The sequence below is a fragment of the Hyperolius riggenbachi genome, chromosome 11, assembly GCF_040937935.1.
Source record: "Hyperolius riggenbachi isolate aHypRig1 chromosome 11, aHypRig1.pri, whole genome shotgun sequence".
NCBI classification, from domain to species: domain Eukaryota; kingdom Metazoa; phylum Chordata; class Amphibia; order Anura; family Hyperoliidae; genus Hyperolius; species Hyperolius riggenbachi.
Genome location: NC_090656.1, coordinates 86049559 through 86065633, shown reverse-complemented (window position 1 = coordinate 86065633; position 16075 = coordinate 86049559). Strand labels below are relative to the sequence as shown.

Here is a 16075-nt window from a genome sequence, read left to right as displayed (position 1 = left end):
TTTCATATTCAAAAAGGTAATTACTTCAATTAAATCCAATTGGTTTAGGTTTCCTTTAAGGGGAAAAAAATCTGTGGTTGGGAATTAGTTAAAAGTTAAAAACTAAAGTGTAATGTTTTAGTGTCTCAGCTGAAAGACACAGTCTAGTCTTTTTTAATTTCTTGCAGCTTCCATCTTGTACTGTTTTCCATTTTTAATCCATTTTCTGCTCTCAGATGTGTTTCTCTGACATGCAAGTGTTTTATGGCTTATAATTATTTATCACTGCGGGCAAGAAAACCTGTCATTTACATACCTGAATGTTTACCCCATACAGTGAGAAAAAGTTGCATAGTCTAGTTACTAGACTATTCTACTCTATTTACACTTAGCACTGTACTGTACAAAACCAAAAAAATGTGTTTCTTCATGTCATGTGAGTTCAGGTACCCTTTAAAAGTATGGGTGCTGTGCAGTATTGCTTACTGTAATTGGAGCAGCATTATGACACCTACATCACGAACCCCTAGCACAGTTGGTCTGAGGTAGTCTCCTTCTCCTATAGTAATAACTCCAATATCCAATATTTGTATTGTTGTATATCCATCGTCAACTATTTGGCCAACCCCAACTGTTTTTGAAGCGAACGTCCTCCTTTGCTGCATCTGTTTTGAATGCAAAATGTGTAATCTGCCAGTATTTGGGCTCTGCACATCTATGTAGCTGGTCATTGAGGGTGCAGCCTATATTTGTATAGCACTTTTCACTTGTCGGACTCAAAGCGCTTGCGAGGCAGCCACTAGAGCGCACTCAGTAGGCAGGAGAAAATCTTGCCCAAGAACTCTTACTGAATATGTGCTGGCTTACTGAATAGTAAGGATTGAGATTTGAACCCAGGTCTACTATGTAGCGTAGCAATAGGAGATGCAGAGGTTGCAACCACACTAGGGCCCATGGACGTGAGGATCCAGCATTTGGCCCTCTTTCAGTTATTGCATTAGCTCTTTTGTGGTGCTGTAGTGGTAATGATCACTTGCTATATGTGCTTTCAATAGTGCTAATTATTAACAAACCATTCTTTTTTATCTGCTTACATCTCTCTCTCACAGTGGAAAGGCGGTTTTGGTGGTCTGCATCATGTGACTATTACACCTACAGTGCTGTGTAAAATTTGCCCTGCTGCAAAAGGCTTTGTAGCTATGCCACAGGTCTTCTACTTGGGTGATGCTGTGTGATTGACATATAGAGTGGTGTAACTAAGGAGCCTGGGGCCCCAGTGTGAGTTTACATGGGGTCCCAAGCATTCTATTGATATGTAACCAAAAAACCTACCAAGGACAGCTGCAGTGTCCTAGAGGTGTAATAAGAAGGAAACAGTTTGTTAAGGATTATCACTATTCAATGTACATATATAGAGGTGTTCATTACCAGCATATTACCAATGAAAAGCTAATAAGATGGTTGAAGGAGGAGTGAGCCCCTTTGGTGTAGGAACCACAGTGCGGTCGCTACCTCTACGTCCCCTATTGCTTCGCCACTGGATATATATACGTTTTAGAAAGATGGTGTGTGTGTGTGTGTGCACACGTGTGTGTGTGCATGTGTGTGGTGTGTGGTGTGTGTGTGTGTGTACGTGTGTGTGTGTGTGTGTGTTGGGGGTTCTCAAAATATATAATATGAAATGTATAGTGGGTATATAGACACATATTTACAAGGGATTTTCAGAAGGTTTGATGCAGGATTATGCTAATTTTCAATGCAAATTTATGCAACTTGAAAATGCACCAATTAGATGCCACCTCAGCAGGATTTAATTAGCCAGTTTTCAAGCTGCATACATTTGCATAGAAAATGTGCCTAGTTCTTTATCAATTTAGGATTATTTGCATCTCATTGACCATTTACATTTATTCATGTATTCATCCCAGACAAATACGACGTGCACAGATTATTAATGTAAAAATACTGCCATAAAAATACCACGATCTAAAAAATAGTGACTTGAGGCAATGTAAAATAGTGCAGGGAAAGTATGTATAGCTATAAAGTATTTTGTAGGTTACCACACCACAAGGTTCCTGGAATAAAACAGACCAGCAAAGTGTAGGCAAATAACAGCACTATGCGTGAAATGATTACTGGGGCCACTTCCTTTGGAGACTGGTGTTCACATTGGACTACTGAGGAAGTGGTCTTTGCCACCACAAAACATGTAGGGCCTGTATATGCAAACACTTTACTTCTGTCATTTATTCCAGGAACCCATGGGTACTGTATGGTCCGAAAACACTTAACCAACTCTACAGATTGACTTGCTTTGATGCCTCCCCATCTGTTACAAACATTTATACGCATAATATTTAGACCAGTAAAATGTATTTTGTTTTATTTTGTTTTGCACTTTTTTTTGCATTTTGCACTCATTTCAGTGGTTATACGTACAAGTGCCTGCATGCACACACACGAACACACGCATTTAAAGTGAAGGTAAAAATAAACTATTGAGATAAACAATTATACTGTATTTATCCTCCTACTGAGAAAAATGACATTTTTAATTATCCCATGGTCCCAGGGTTAAAGTACATGGACTAATGACCTCTCTCTGCCCTCATAAGTTGTATTCTGCCAAGAAAACCTTTATGGCTGTAATTTGATTATCAGTGATATTTACTATATTCCCAACAATGCATCAACAAGACAGTAATAAACTCTTTCAGGCAGCAAGATAAAACAAGTAAAACAGCCTGGTTATTAATTTGTTTTGTACTGTAGATACAAGTTTATCTCATCATGTCACATATCGCCTTGTGTACACTTTAGGTAGAGTGACCAGACGTCCCGGATTCGGGGTCCGCTGTCCCAGGCTGCATGAGGTCCCGGGAAACGTCCCGCTTTCAGCAGCGGGAGGTCCCGGCCTCGGGACTCTGGCCACTCTATCCTTATGAACTGGCAGCGGCGTCTATAGACGCCGTGCCAGCTCATTGCCTGCAGCCCCGCTCCAGCCTCCTCTTCCGGTGTCTGTTCCGACACCAGCAGGCGAGCAGGGCTGAGGCAAGATGGCTGCCGAAGCCCTGTACTGGAGACTATTTGTCTCCAGTACAGGGCTTCGGGCGCCATCTTGCCGTAGCCCTGCTCTACCAGGCTGTCAGCGCGGGAGACTTCAGGAGGAAGGTGGTCCCGGGAGCAGCGCGCCAGAGGCCGGAGACTTCTGCCAGGTGAGTAAATGCTTTCTTTTCCAGATGAAATGTTTGCCCGCATTGCGTTTCTTTTCCAGGTGAAATGTTTGCCCGCATTGCGTTTCTTTTCCAGGTGAAATGTTTGCCCGCATTGCGTTTCTTTTCCAGGTGAAATGTTTGCCCGCATTGTGTTTTTTTTCCAGGTGAAATGTTTGCCCGCATTGCGTTTTTTTTCCAGGTGAAATGTTTGCCCGCATTGCGTTTTTTTTTCCAGGTGAAATGTTTGCCCGCATTGCGTTTCTTTTGTGTTGACATGTTGCCCATTGCGTTTATTTTCTGGTGTCCGGGGTAACTGTTACTGTATTTATTATTTAATGGTCATAGGTGGCTATGTTTGCTGCTTTGTGGTTACGGTATACTATTAGCATCACACAGCTTCTGCACACCCATGATGCAAAGTCTCGTTTGTCCACATCATGGCGTAAACACTGCTTTCTTATGCCTCGCTGTTACATCATTACGTTAGCTCCGCCCATACAACGGCATGGCCACGCCCATTTTTCGCTGCGCGCGCCGCAGCCCCCTCCCCAGTCTTCGGCGCTGCGCGCTCCTCAGTCCTCCCCACTTTTCGCCGCTACGCGCGCCGCCCCCCCCCCTCCCCTTCCCAGGTTGGACCCACAAAAATCTGGTCACTCTACTTTAGGGTGTTTACTTTTATATGTATATACAGTCATGGCCAAAAGATTTGAGAATGCCAAAAATACTGGTTTTCATGAAGTTTGTTGCTTCAATTTTTATGATGCCACTGATTGCATGTACTCCAGACTGTTATTAAGAGTGATCAGCAGAACTGTCCCTAAGCACCCTTTCAGACCCTAAAACCTGGAAAGAATCATCCTGCCAGGGAGATCCAGCAATCACTCACCTCTCTGGCTCCAGCGCTGCAGTTTTTCCTCCATCCTCCGGGTGGCGCTGCAACCCTAAAGTGAGATTGACGGTTGTCGTCATGACAATCTCACCAGGGGAAAGCCGTGCCTCGGAGGAGCGGAAGAAGAATGGCAGCCGAGCTGTGGTTTTTAGCCCTGACCCTAGCTCTTGATTACCACCAAGAAGGTTAAGCCATAGACCCTACTGATCGGAAAAATCAGCAGGATTGCCAGGCAACTGGTATTGCTTAAAAGGAAATAAATATGGCAGCCTCCATCATTCTCACACCTTAGGTTCCTTTTAATCCCCCCAAAAAACATTGGCACTGCATTTCAGCCCTGCCACAAAAGGACCAGCTGAGATCATTTCAGTGATATTCTCGTTAACACAGGGGAGAGTATTGATGAGCACAATGCTGGTGATCATTCTGTCATGCTGATTGTGCTAGAATTGCGTACTATCACGCAGCACAAATAGCTCCTCTAGTATTAGCTTATAAAAACATACCGCAATGGTGGCTCCTTGAAATTCCACAAATAGCTCCTCATTCCCCACAGGACCTACTCTGGCTTCCAAAGATTTTGTGACCTAAAACACTTAATCTTATTTTTAAACACATCCTTTCAATTTGGGACTCAATCCGACCGCTATTCCCCCCAAAAATGAATGTGGTCTTTTCCATCTCTATATTCAATTTCACATAATCTAGAGTGACCGCGCTAAAAAGAGGGGTGCGTAAAATGGAAGGTGCTGCGTTGAAAAGTGGGCGTGACCATGACATTGTATAGGCGGAGCTAACATAATGATGTAACAGCGAGGCATAAGAAAGCAGTGTTTACGCCATGATGTGGTCAAATGAGGATTCGCATCATGGGTGTGCAAAAACTGTGTGATGCTATTTAATAGTATACCGTAACCCTAAAGCAGCAAACATAGCCAACTAAGACCATTAACCTGCCTGGCGTTCTATTAAGATCGCCAGGCAGGCTGCGGGAGGGTTTTTTTTTAATAAAAAAAAAACTATTTCATGCAGCCAACTGAAAGTTGGCTGCATGAAAGCCCACTAGAGGGCGCTCCGGAGGCGATCTTCCGATCGCCTCCGGCGCCCAGAATAAACAAGGAAGGCCGCAATGAGCGGCCTTCCTTGTTTTGCTTACATCGTCGCCATAGCGACGAGCGGAGTGACGTCATCGACGTCAGCCGACGTCCTGACGTCAGCCGCCTCCGATCCAGCCCTTAGCGCTGGCCGGAACTTTTTGTTCCGGCTACGCTGGGCTCAGGCGGCTAGGGGGGCCCTCTTTCGCCGCTGCTCGCGGCGGATCGCCGCAGAGCGGCGGCGATCAGGCAGCACACGCGGCTGGCAAAGTGCCGGCTGCGTGTGCTGCTTTTTATTTGAGCCAAATCGGCCCAGCAGGGCCTGAGCGGCAGGCTCCGGCGGTACTGGACGAGCTGAGCTCGTCCAGACCGCCCAGCAGGTTAAAATAATAAATGCAGCAACAGTTACCCCAAACACCAGAAAATAAACGCAGTTACCCCAGACACCAGAAAATAAACGCAATGTGGGCAACATGTCAGCACAAAATAAACGCAATGGGCAACATGTCAGCACAAAAACGCAATGTGGGCAACATGTCACCACAAAATAAACGCAATGTGGGCAACATGTCAGCACAAAATAAACGCATTGCTGGCAACATTTCAGCACAAAATAAACGCAATGGGGCAAACATGTCAGTGCTGGCAGCGTTTTAACTTATGTGATACTGTAGAAGGTGACTGTTAAATAAAAAGAGCACATTTATAAGGCTTCAGACTCTCTTTAAATGCAGATATAGCGTTTGCCATAACTACTTCCTGAGGTAAGATGTTCCAGATTTTAACCACTCTCACTGTGAAGAATGCCTTTCTAAATAGATGGCAAAAACTTTTTTCCTCCACACGCAGATCATGTCCCCTTGTCCGTTGTACAACCCTAGGGACAAAATGCTCATCTCCCAAGCTTTTGTATTGCCCTCTGATGTATTTATACATGTTAATCAGGTCAACTCTCAGACTCAGTCGCCTGTTTTCCAAGCTAAATAAGCCTAGTTTGTCCAACCTTTCTTGGTAAGTTAGATCTTCCATCCCTCTTTGTACCCATTCTAGAAGGTCAATGTCCTTTCTATAGTGTGGTGCCCAAAACCAGGGGCGTAAGGGCCTGAGGTCGCAGTGGTCGCAATTGCGACCGGGCCCGGCCAGGCACTTACTAATTAATGTGGCTCCACTTGCGTGCAGACACGTCATTTACTGTCTGCCTGGTCTCCAGACTCCTCCTCCCCAATTTCCTCCGTCGCTCTTCGCAGACTGCAGCGGCTGCTTCAGTTTGACACACAAGTCACTCTCGCTGTCTGGCGCCACCTCTCCCACTCATCTCCTCCGCGGCTGCCTTAGTGAGTAACTGACCTGCCGCACCGCCCCCTCCAGACTCCAGTTGGCCTTTCACTGATCTCTGGCTGGCCTGGCTCCTCCCATATCCCTCGAGTGAGCTGCAGAAACAGCCAGAGTCAGTGTGTGGAAGACGTGTTTGCCGCCTCAATTCTGCCAGCCATTGCCAGCCACGGACATGTAAGTAAAGACCCCTGTGAAATGTTTTATATGCTCTACACATCTGATAGACTTTTTATTTGTAAAAGACCAAACAGTGATGTGTCACTGAAACTGAAGCACACCGTTATATCTAGCGAGGGAGAGATCACACTTATGTCTGCAGGAGCCAGACACAATCTCTCAAGCATTTTTCTGTACAATTTATTCATTTCAGGGGCGTAGCAATAGGGGGTGCAAAGGTAAAGAGCGCATCGGGGCCTTTGGGCTAGAGGGGCCCCGAAGGGCCCTTCCTCAACTACAGTATTAGCTCTCTATTGGTACTATGCTCATAATAATCTCGTCTATAGATACTTTCAAATAGTGGTAACCATTAACAAACTGCTCCCCATTCCCTTCTTGCACCTCTGATACTGTGGTTGCCATTGCAGATTTTAGTGCGCCGTATCAATTGTTATGTATAGAGTGCTTGGGGGTCCCCATGGTAAAACTTGCATCAGGACCCATAGCTCCTTAGCTATGCCACTGCCCAAAACTGGTTCCCATACTCCAGATGTGGCCTTACAAGTGAGTTATACAGATGGAGTAGTATACTAGCACAAAATAAATGCAATGCGGGCAACATGTCAGCACAAAATAAACGCAATGGGGGCACATTTCACCTGGATAAAAAAAGCATTTACTCACCTGACAGAAGTCTCCTCTCGCTCCTGGCCGGCCTCTGGCGCGCAGCTCCCTCGGACGATCCTCCAGACACCAGAAAATAAACGCAATGTGGGCAAAATGTCAGCACAAAATAAACACAATGGGCAACATGTCAGCACAAAAATGCAATGTGGGCAATATGTCAGCACAAAATAAACGCATTGCCCAGGCATAGGCGCCAGAGAGTGGGGACTCTTCTTAGTTGGCACGATACTCGACCTGATGAAGCGGTATAGCCACGAAACACGTTGTCAATTTTAAAAGTGCCCTATTAAAGTATTCTTTATATCTTACTTCGACTGAACATTTTATACAAGGTAGGATCTATCCATACCTTTTATTGTTTCTTTGTTTTATACATATGTGCCCTTAGAGGCTTCTATAGCGGTTTAATTAAAATTAGTGATATACATATTACCTCACGAGTACCCCAAGGGCTCCTCCTACCGTCGTCTATTATCTGATCTGCATGCTTGTTCAGGATATATGGCTAAAAGTATTTAGGGTATAAAATCAGCAGGACAGCCGGGCAAACAATCTGGATGTTTACAAATAAAAAAAATATGGCAGCCACCATATCCCTCTCACTTCAGGTCTCCTTTATTTTCAGCACAAATATGTTTATCATCAGGATGGGATGTACCATAAGGCACTGTAGGCACATGCCTACAGGCACCTGATGATGGAAAAGCGGCTCACTCACCTCCACAAGTGCCTCCCCCCACCCTACCTTAGCAGAGTTCCAAGCGGAGTGTAAATGAGAGGGTATGGGCAGCACTGTGGCGTAGTGGGTAGCGCTCTCGCCTTGCAGCGCTGGATCCCCGGTTCAAATCCCAGCCAGGGCACTATCTGCAAGGAGTTTGCATGTTCTCCCTGTGTCTGCTTGGGTTTCCTCCGGTCACTCATGTTTCCTCCCACACCCCAAAAACATACAGATAAGTTAATTGGCTCCCCTCTAAATTGGCCCTAGACTAAAATACATTCACTACACAATGCAGACATATGACTATGGTAGGGATTAGATTGTGAGCTCCTTTGTGGGACGGTTAGGGACAAGACTGTATAAAAACGAAATAATAATAATAAAAAATAATAATATTCACCCGAGTCTCTGGATTTCACTAACCAGATTTGACTTCAGCCGGGGCTCCTCTTGCTACTTAATAGGGAGGATAGCTCTGGCTACCTAATACTAAGGGGCACCTGGGAACTAAGGTAGAAGTGACATCTGGACCAGTCAGCACACTGGTGCTGTTCAGCGGGTGTTTGTAGGTTCATGGAGAGCAAAGTCTAGGGTGCCAGGACATCTGTGCCTATAAGCTCCTGTGATGAAATCCGGGCCTGTTCATCATAAATGGGAAAGTGATCTGGGTTATGAAATAGATATTGGTAACGTGGATTCAATTTGGAAGACAGTTCCCAAAATATCCATAAATGTACCATAGCTATAGTTAAATCTTCATATAAATTACTGTTTGGATGGTATTGGGTTCCTTAAGACTTATGCTGCATACACACTTGAGATAAAAGTCTTTGGAAAATGAAAGATCACGGACCAATTTTACCCCCTTCCATGTAGTATGAGAGCCATACTCTACACAGTCTATTCTATGGAGCTGAAAAAAACCTTTGTACTGTGCGCTCACTATCTCGATTATACTTTAAATCTAAACAGACATATAAACATAGTCCATAACCAGAGTCCAAACGGGTTACTTATGTGTCCATGGATCGCTGCATCAATCACCAAAAGCATATGATGTAACCGGATTCCTTTTTCAAAAATGCTGCGCTCCCATGTATCCCAGATTTTCTTGTGATGAATTGCTCAAAAGAAATAGAGAACAAAACAAAACATAGTGTGATACTGCTTCAAACAATTTCCTTTTCACACCACCCAGTGTTGTGACCAATATCCCATACACGTACACCACGGCTCATAGGGTTATACAGGTCCTCACCATGTGTAATGACTGTCAAATCACAGACAGCAAACCAGCACCATATATAATCTCCCAGGGCATGCAGATATCCACCGAGTCATGTGTGGCCTCTCACCTCACTCTCCGCTGTCCAGATTATAAGACAGCAACAGCGCTCAGTGTCTCAACCGGAATATTCCAAGCAGCTCCCCCAAACGATACCACTCCTCTATAGCAGATTCCTCATATCAGCCTAATAACTGAAGGACTTGACATAGCGTAAAACCATTAACATTTATTAAGAAGATAAAAGTAGTGCACTCACATGTAACCAATAAAATCAAGCATGTATCAAACAGAGCTCTTTCTCGCCAGCCTCGTACGCCTGTAGCTCCGCCCTACGCGTTTCGTGCATGCGCACTCATCAGGGGCTAGTGGCGTCTAGTTGGCTGGCGCATTTATCCAAACTGGACCGCCGATTCTACCTATCAGCACATTTCCCACACCCAAGATGGCCGCTAGGTCACTTCCGCCCTCATCTGCCGCTATATCCCCCTATCGTGAACGGCCATGTCAGAGGGGGCGGTGCCCCGGGGGACACCCATCATTAATCACCCTAGTGACTGTAACCAGCCACCCACGGGTTTCCGAGCCTCCAGCACCGCCCATCCACATCATCTCATGGGCTTTTCTTATGCGTTTGGACGTCAGTCAGCTGGCTCTATGACTGATCGCCACAGCGGTTGTACGCAGCGCTATAACTGCCCCATACCGTTAACATCCCACTTAGCGCATAAAACTGACTCCCCATCTTAATACAGATAGATCACTGTTAAGACAATAGTAAATACATAATACATCTAAAACTTATAATCAGTCAGGCATAGCAAACATTAATTCTTAACCCTGGCATTATTAGACGACTAAAATAGCAGGAAATTGGCAATAGGACTAAAATGCAAACCACATATTCACAGATTGAATACTCTCATAGGTATCCATCCCCCCCACCAATAACACCATTGCAGGCTAGGGTTCCGGGCATGGACGCCTCCCCCACATACATGGCAGGAAGCGCACACATCCAGAATCCACTTAAGGATCCAACCCCAAAAACATCCCCCACCACCCCCCCCCCCCCCCCCCCCCTCTTCTCCACTCCTACATACCCCTCACTCACCCCCCACCCCCCTTCCCCCCCTTAATAGAACAGCCAAGAGAAGGGATTCCCCAATCTAGGTATGTTATAAGAAAACAAATACCCACATTGCTCCCCCAACCAGGGCAATATCAATCATTGGATATAAAGCAATTAAGGTCGAACTCAACATTGAGCCCCCTAGGGTGCATCGTTTTCATCTCGTATATCCATCGTGACTCCATTCTTGACAGTTCCCTTATCTTATTACACCCCCTCCAGCTACCCCTTAACTTATCAATCCCACAAAATTTCATTCCCATCGGGTCCCGGCCATGTTTCTCGGCAAAGTGCTTAGACATATTGTGCCCAACATTCCCTTTCTTGATGTTCCTGACGTGTTCACCTATCCGTTCTTTTAACTTCCTAGTTGTTCTCCCAATGTACTGCTGCCCACACGGACACCAGCACATGTAAACAACATGAGTAGTATTACACGTGATACAGTCTTTGATGGCATACTGCTTGTTGCTTACTTTCCCCACAAATCTATCCCCCCTCTGTGCCCGTGCCTCTCTGCATCCCACACAATCCCGACAGGGGTAAAACCCCTTATTCCCCACTAAGTCTCCTCTGGTCTTTACAGGTCCATCAATGAAGCTTGGGACAAGAATCTGCTGTAAATTCTTGGCCCTCTTGTATATAAATTGAGGTCGCATCGGTATGATCTGTCCCAGAACATTATCTGCCCTCAAAACATTCCAGTGTCTTTTGAATACCCTCTCCACTTCATTAAACCTAGTGTTATAATCAAGTACCACTGCATATTCATACCCGTTATTCTTACTTCTCCCACCCTGATATCCCATCAACTGTGCCCTATCCATTTTACCAGTAGCATCCCGTATCTGTGTAACTGCTTGTCTCCCATATCCCTTTTCCACAAATCTTTCTATCAACATATCAGTCTGTTCCAGAAAGTCTGCAGTCTCTGTACAATTCCGTCTTATCCTATACATCTGGCCTTTGGGTATATTAGTTAGCCATTTTTTATGATGGCAACTTGAATATGGAATGTATCCATTCCTATCAGTCTTCTTGAAATAGGTCCTCATCTGTAGTCGCTCCCCTTTCCTATATAGATCCAAATCCAGAAAGCTGATTCTGTCCATATCGAATTCCGCTGTGAGCCTAATGCCCCTCTCGTTGGCGTTGAGCCATTGTATATACCCCTCTAATTCAGAGGCCTCCCCTCTCCATATCATGCACAGATCGTCAATATAACGAAACCAGTGCCTGATTGGTGCACTTAATCCATCTTCTAATACCTCCCTTTCCCACTCATCCATAAAATGAACAGAAGGCAGATTCTGTTCATTTTGCGACTACTTGATTTTGTTTTACGACACAATTATTTCTGGTATGCAGGGGAATTCTACCTGCAGGTTACCGGCTGTGCGATGGGGGCGAAATTTGCCCCCAGCCTGGCAAATATTTTTATGGATGAGTGGGAAAGGGAGGTATTAGAAGATGGATTAAGTGCACCAATCAGGCACTGGTTTCGTTATATTGACGATCTGTGCATGATATGGAGAGGGGAGGCCTCTGAATTAGAGGGGTATATACAATGGCTCAACGCCAACGAGAGGGGCATTAGGCTCACAGCGGAATTCGATATGGACAGAATCAGCTTTCTGGATTTGGATCTATATAGGAAAGGGGAGCGACTACAGATGAGGACCTATTTCAAGAAGACTGATAGGAATGGATACATTCCATATTCAAGTTGCCATCATAAAAAATGGCTAACTAATATACCCAAAGGCCAGATGTATAGGATAAGACGGAATTGTACAGAGACTGCAGACTTTCTGGAACAGACTGATATGTTGATAGAAAGATTTGTGGAAAAGGGATATGGGAGACAAGCAGTTACACAGATACGGGATGCTACTGGTAAAATGGATAGGGCACAGTTGATGGGATATCAGGGTGGGAGAAGTAAGAATAACGGGTATGAATATGCAGTGGTACTTGATTATAACACTAGGTTTAATGAAGTGGAGAGGGTATTCAAAAGACACTGGAATGTTTTGAGGGCAGATAATGTTCTGGGACAGATCATACCGATGCGACCTCAATTTATATACAAGAGGGCCAAGAATTTACAGCAGATTCTTGTCCCAAGCTTCATTGATGGACCTGTAAAGACCAGAGGAGACTTAGTGGGGAATAAGGGGTTTTACCCCTGTCGGGATTGTGTGGGATGCAGAGAGGCACGGGCACAGAGGGGGGATAGATTTGTGGGGAAAGTAAGCAACAAGCAGTATGCCATCAAAGACTGTATCACGTGTAATACTACTCATGTTGTTTACATGTGCTGGTGTCCGTGTGGGCAGCAGTACATTGGGAGAACAACTAGGAAGTTAAAAGAACGGATAGGTGAACACGTCAGGAACATCAAGAAAGGGAATGTTGGGCACAATATGTCTAAGCACTTTGCCGAGAAACATGGCCGGGACCCGATGGGAATGAAATTTTGTGGGATTGATAAGTTAAGGGGTAGCTGGAGGGGGTGTAATAAGATAAGGGAACTGTCAAGAATGGAGTCACGATGGATATACGAGATGAAAACGATGCACCCTAGGGGGCTCAATGTTGAGTTCGACCTTAATTGCTTTATATCCAATGATTGATATTGCCCTGGTTGGGGGAGCAATGTGGGTATTTGTTTTCTTATAACATACCTAGATTGGGGAATCCCTTCTCTTGGCTGTTCTATTAAGGGGGGGAAGGGGGGTGGGGGGTGAGTGAGGGGTATGTAGGAGTGGAGAAGAGGGGGGGGGGGGGGGGGGGGGTGGTGGGGGATGTTTTTGGGGTTGGATCCTTAAGTGGATTCTGGATGTGTGCGCTTCCTGCCATGTATGTGGGGGAGGCGTCCATGCCCGGAACCCTAGCCTGCAATGGTGTTATTGGTGGGGGGGATGGATACCTATGAGAGTATTCAATCTGTGAATATGTGGTTTGCATTTTAGTCCTATTGCCAATTTCCTGCTATTTTAGTCGTCTAATAATGCCAGGGTTAAGAATTAATGTTTGCTATGCCTGACTGATTATAAGTTTTAGATGTATTATGTATTTACTATTGTCTTAACAGTGATCTATCTGTATTAAGATGGGGAGTCAGTTTTATGCGCTAAGTGGGATGTTAACGGTATGGGGCAGTTATAGCGCTGCGTACAACCGCTGTGGCGATCAGTCATAGAGCCAGCTGACTGACGTCCAAACGCATAAGAAAAGCCCATGAGATGATGTGGATGGGCGGTGCTGGAGGCTCGGAAACCCGTGGGTGGCTGGTTACAGTCACTAGGGTGATTAATGATGGGTGTCCCCCGGGGCACCGCCCCCTCTGACATGGCCGTTCACGATAGGGGGATATAGCGGCAGATGAGGGCGGAAGTGACCTAGCGGCCATCTTGGGTGTGGGAAATGTGCTGATAGGTAGAATCGGCGGTCCAGTTTGGATAAATGCGCCAGCCAACTAGACGCCACTAGCCCCTGATGAGTGCGCATGCACGAAACGCGTAGGGCGGAGCTACAGGCGTACGAGGCTGGCGAGAAAGAGCTCTGTTTGATACATGCTTGATTTTATTGGTTACATGTGAGTGCACTACTTTTATCTTCTTAATAAATGTTAATGGTTTTACGCTATGTCAAGTCCTTCAGTTATTAGGCTGATATGAGGAATCTGCTATAGAGGAGTGGTATCGTTTGGGGGAGCTGCTTGAAATATTCCGGTTGAGACACTGAGCGCTGTTGCTGTCTTATAATCTGGACAGCGGAGAGTGAGGTGAGAGGCCACACATGACTCGGTGGATATCTGCATGCCCTGGGAGATTATATATGGTGCTGGTTTGCTGTCTGTGATTTGACAGTCATTACACATGGTGAGGACCTGTATAACCCTATGAGCCGTGGTGTACGTGTATGGGATATTGGTCACAACACTGGGTGGTGTGAAAAGGAAATTGTTTGAAGCAGTATCACACTATGTTTTGTTTTGTTCTCTATTTCTTTTGAGCAATTCATCACAAGAAAATCTGGGATACATGGGAGCGCAGCATTTTTGAAAAAGGTATTCTATGGAGCTGTACTCCCCATCAGATAAAATCTTTGCAAGATGCTGCACACAAAGATGCTGTACACATTCAACAGATCAGTATCTGCAAAAGATCTGTTCCTGCAAAAAATCCATTCCTGCAAAATGCATTCATAGTCTGAGATCTGCAGATCACCATACACACTTGGTTTAACAGACTTCATCTGCATATCTGGCAATCATCTGCAGATCTGAAAATCCATCCTGGTGGATCTGATCTGCAGATGATATGCAGATGATTGTCTGTTAAACCAAGTGTGTATGAGTGCGGCGACCAGCAGGGATTGACGCACCTGGAGGCAGAGCTACAGCCTTAAGCTCTGCCTCTATCAGGAAGCGCTCCCCACATTTTAGCACAGCGGATTTGAGGTGTTTAACTGCAGCGTTCTGCCGTGGGGATGCCGCGTTTTAACTTATGTGATACTGCAGAAGGTGACTGTTAAAGAGACTCTGTAACATTAAAAAGATCCCCTGGGGGGTACTCACCTCAGGTGGGGGAAGCCTCCGGATCCTAATGAGGCTTCCCACGCCGTCCTCTGTCCCACGGGGGTCTCGCCGCAGCCCTCCGAACAGCCGGCGACTGTGCCGACTGTCAGTTCAATATTTACCTTTGCTGGCTCCAGCGGGGGCGCTGTGGCGGCTTTCCGTTCCGAACTACACGGAAATACCCAATCTCATTCGGGTCCGCTCTACTGCGCAGGCGCAGTAGAGCAGATCCGACGGCGATCGGGTTTTTCCGTGTAGTTCGGAGCCGACAGCCGTCAGAGCGCCTGCGCAGGAGCCAGGAAGGTAAATATTGACGTCACCGCTGCACGGACTCCACGGAGGGCTGCAGCGAGACCCCTGACGGATGGAGGACGGCGTGGGAAGCCTCATTAGGATCCGGAGGCTTCCCCCACCCGAGGTGAGTACCCCCCAGGGGATCTTTTCATGTTACAGATCCTCTTTAAATAAAAAGAGCACATTTATAAGGCTTCCTGAGGTAAGATGTTCCAGATTTTAACCACTCTCACTGTGTAGAATCCCTTTCTAAATAGATGGCAAAAAATTTTATCCTCCACACCCAGATCATGTCCCCTTGTCCGTTGTACAACCCTAGGGACAAAATGCTTATCTCCCAAGCTTTTGTATTGCCCTCTGATGTATTTATACATGTTAATCAGGTCAACTCTCGCCTGTTTTCCAAGCTAAATAAGCCTAGTTTGTCCAACCTTTCTTGGTAAGTGAGATCTTCCATCCCTCTTTGTACCCATTCTAGAAGGTCAATATCTTTTCTATAGTGAGGTGCCCAAAACCAGGGGCATAGGGCCCGAGGTCGCAGCGGTCGCAATTGCGACCGGGCCCGGCCGGGCACTTACTAATTAATGTGGCTCCACTTGCGTGCAGACACATCACTCACTGTCTGCCTGGTCTCCAGACTCCTCCTCCCCAATTTCCTCCGTCGCTCTCCGCAGACCCCAGCGGCTGCTTCAGTTTCACTGTG

General features: G+C 45.9%; 1 long non-coding RNA gene across 1 annotated transcript in view; it reads right to left on the bottom strand.

Annotated features, from left to right (window-relative positions):
* Window positions 1–16075, bottom strand: part of LOC137538001 (uncharacterized) — a 77522-nt gene that overhangs the window by 44026 nt on the left and 17421 nt on the right. The gene's annotated exons all lie outside the window — the stretch shown is intronic.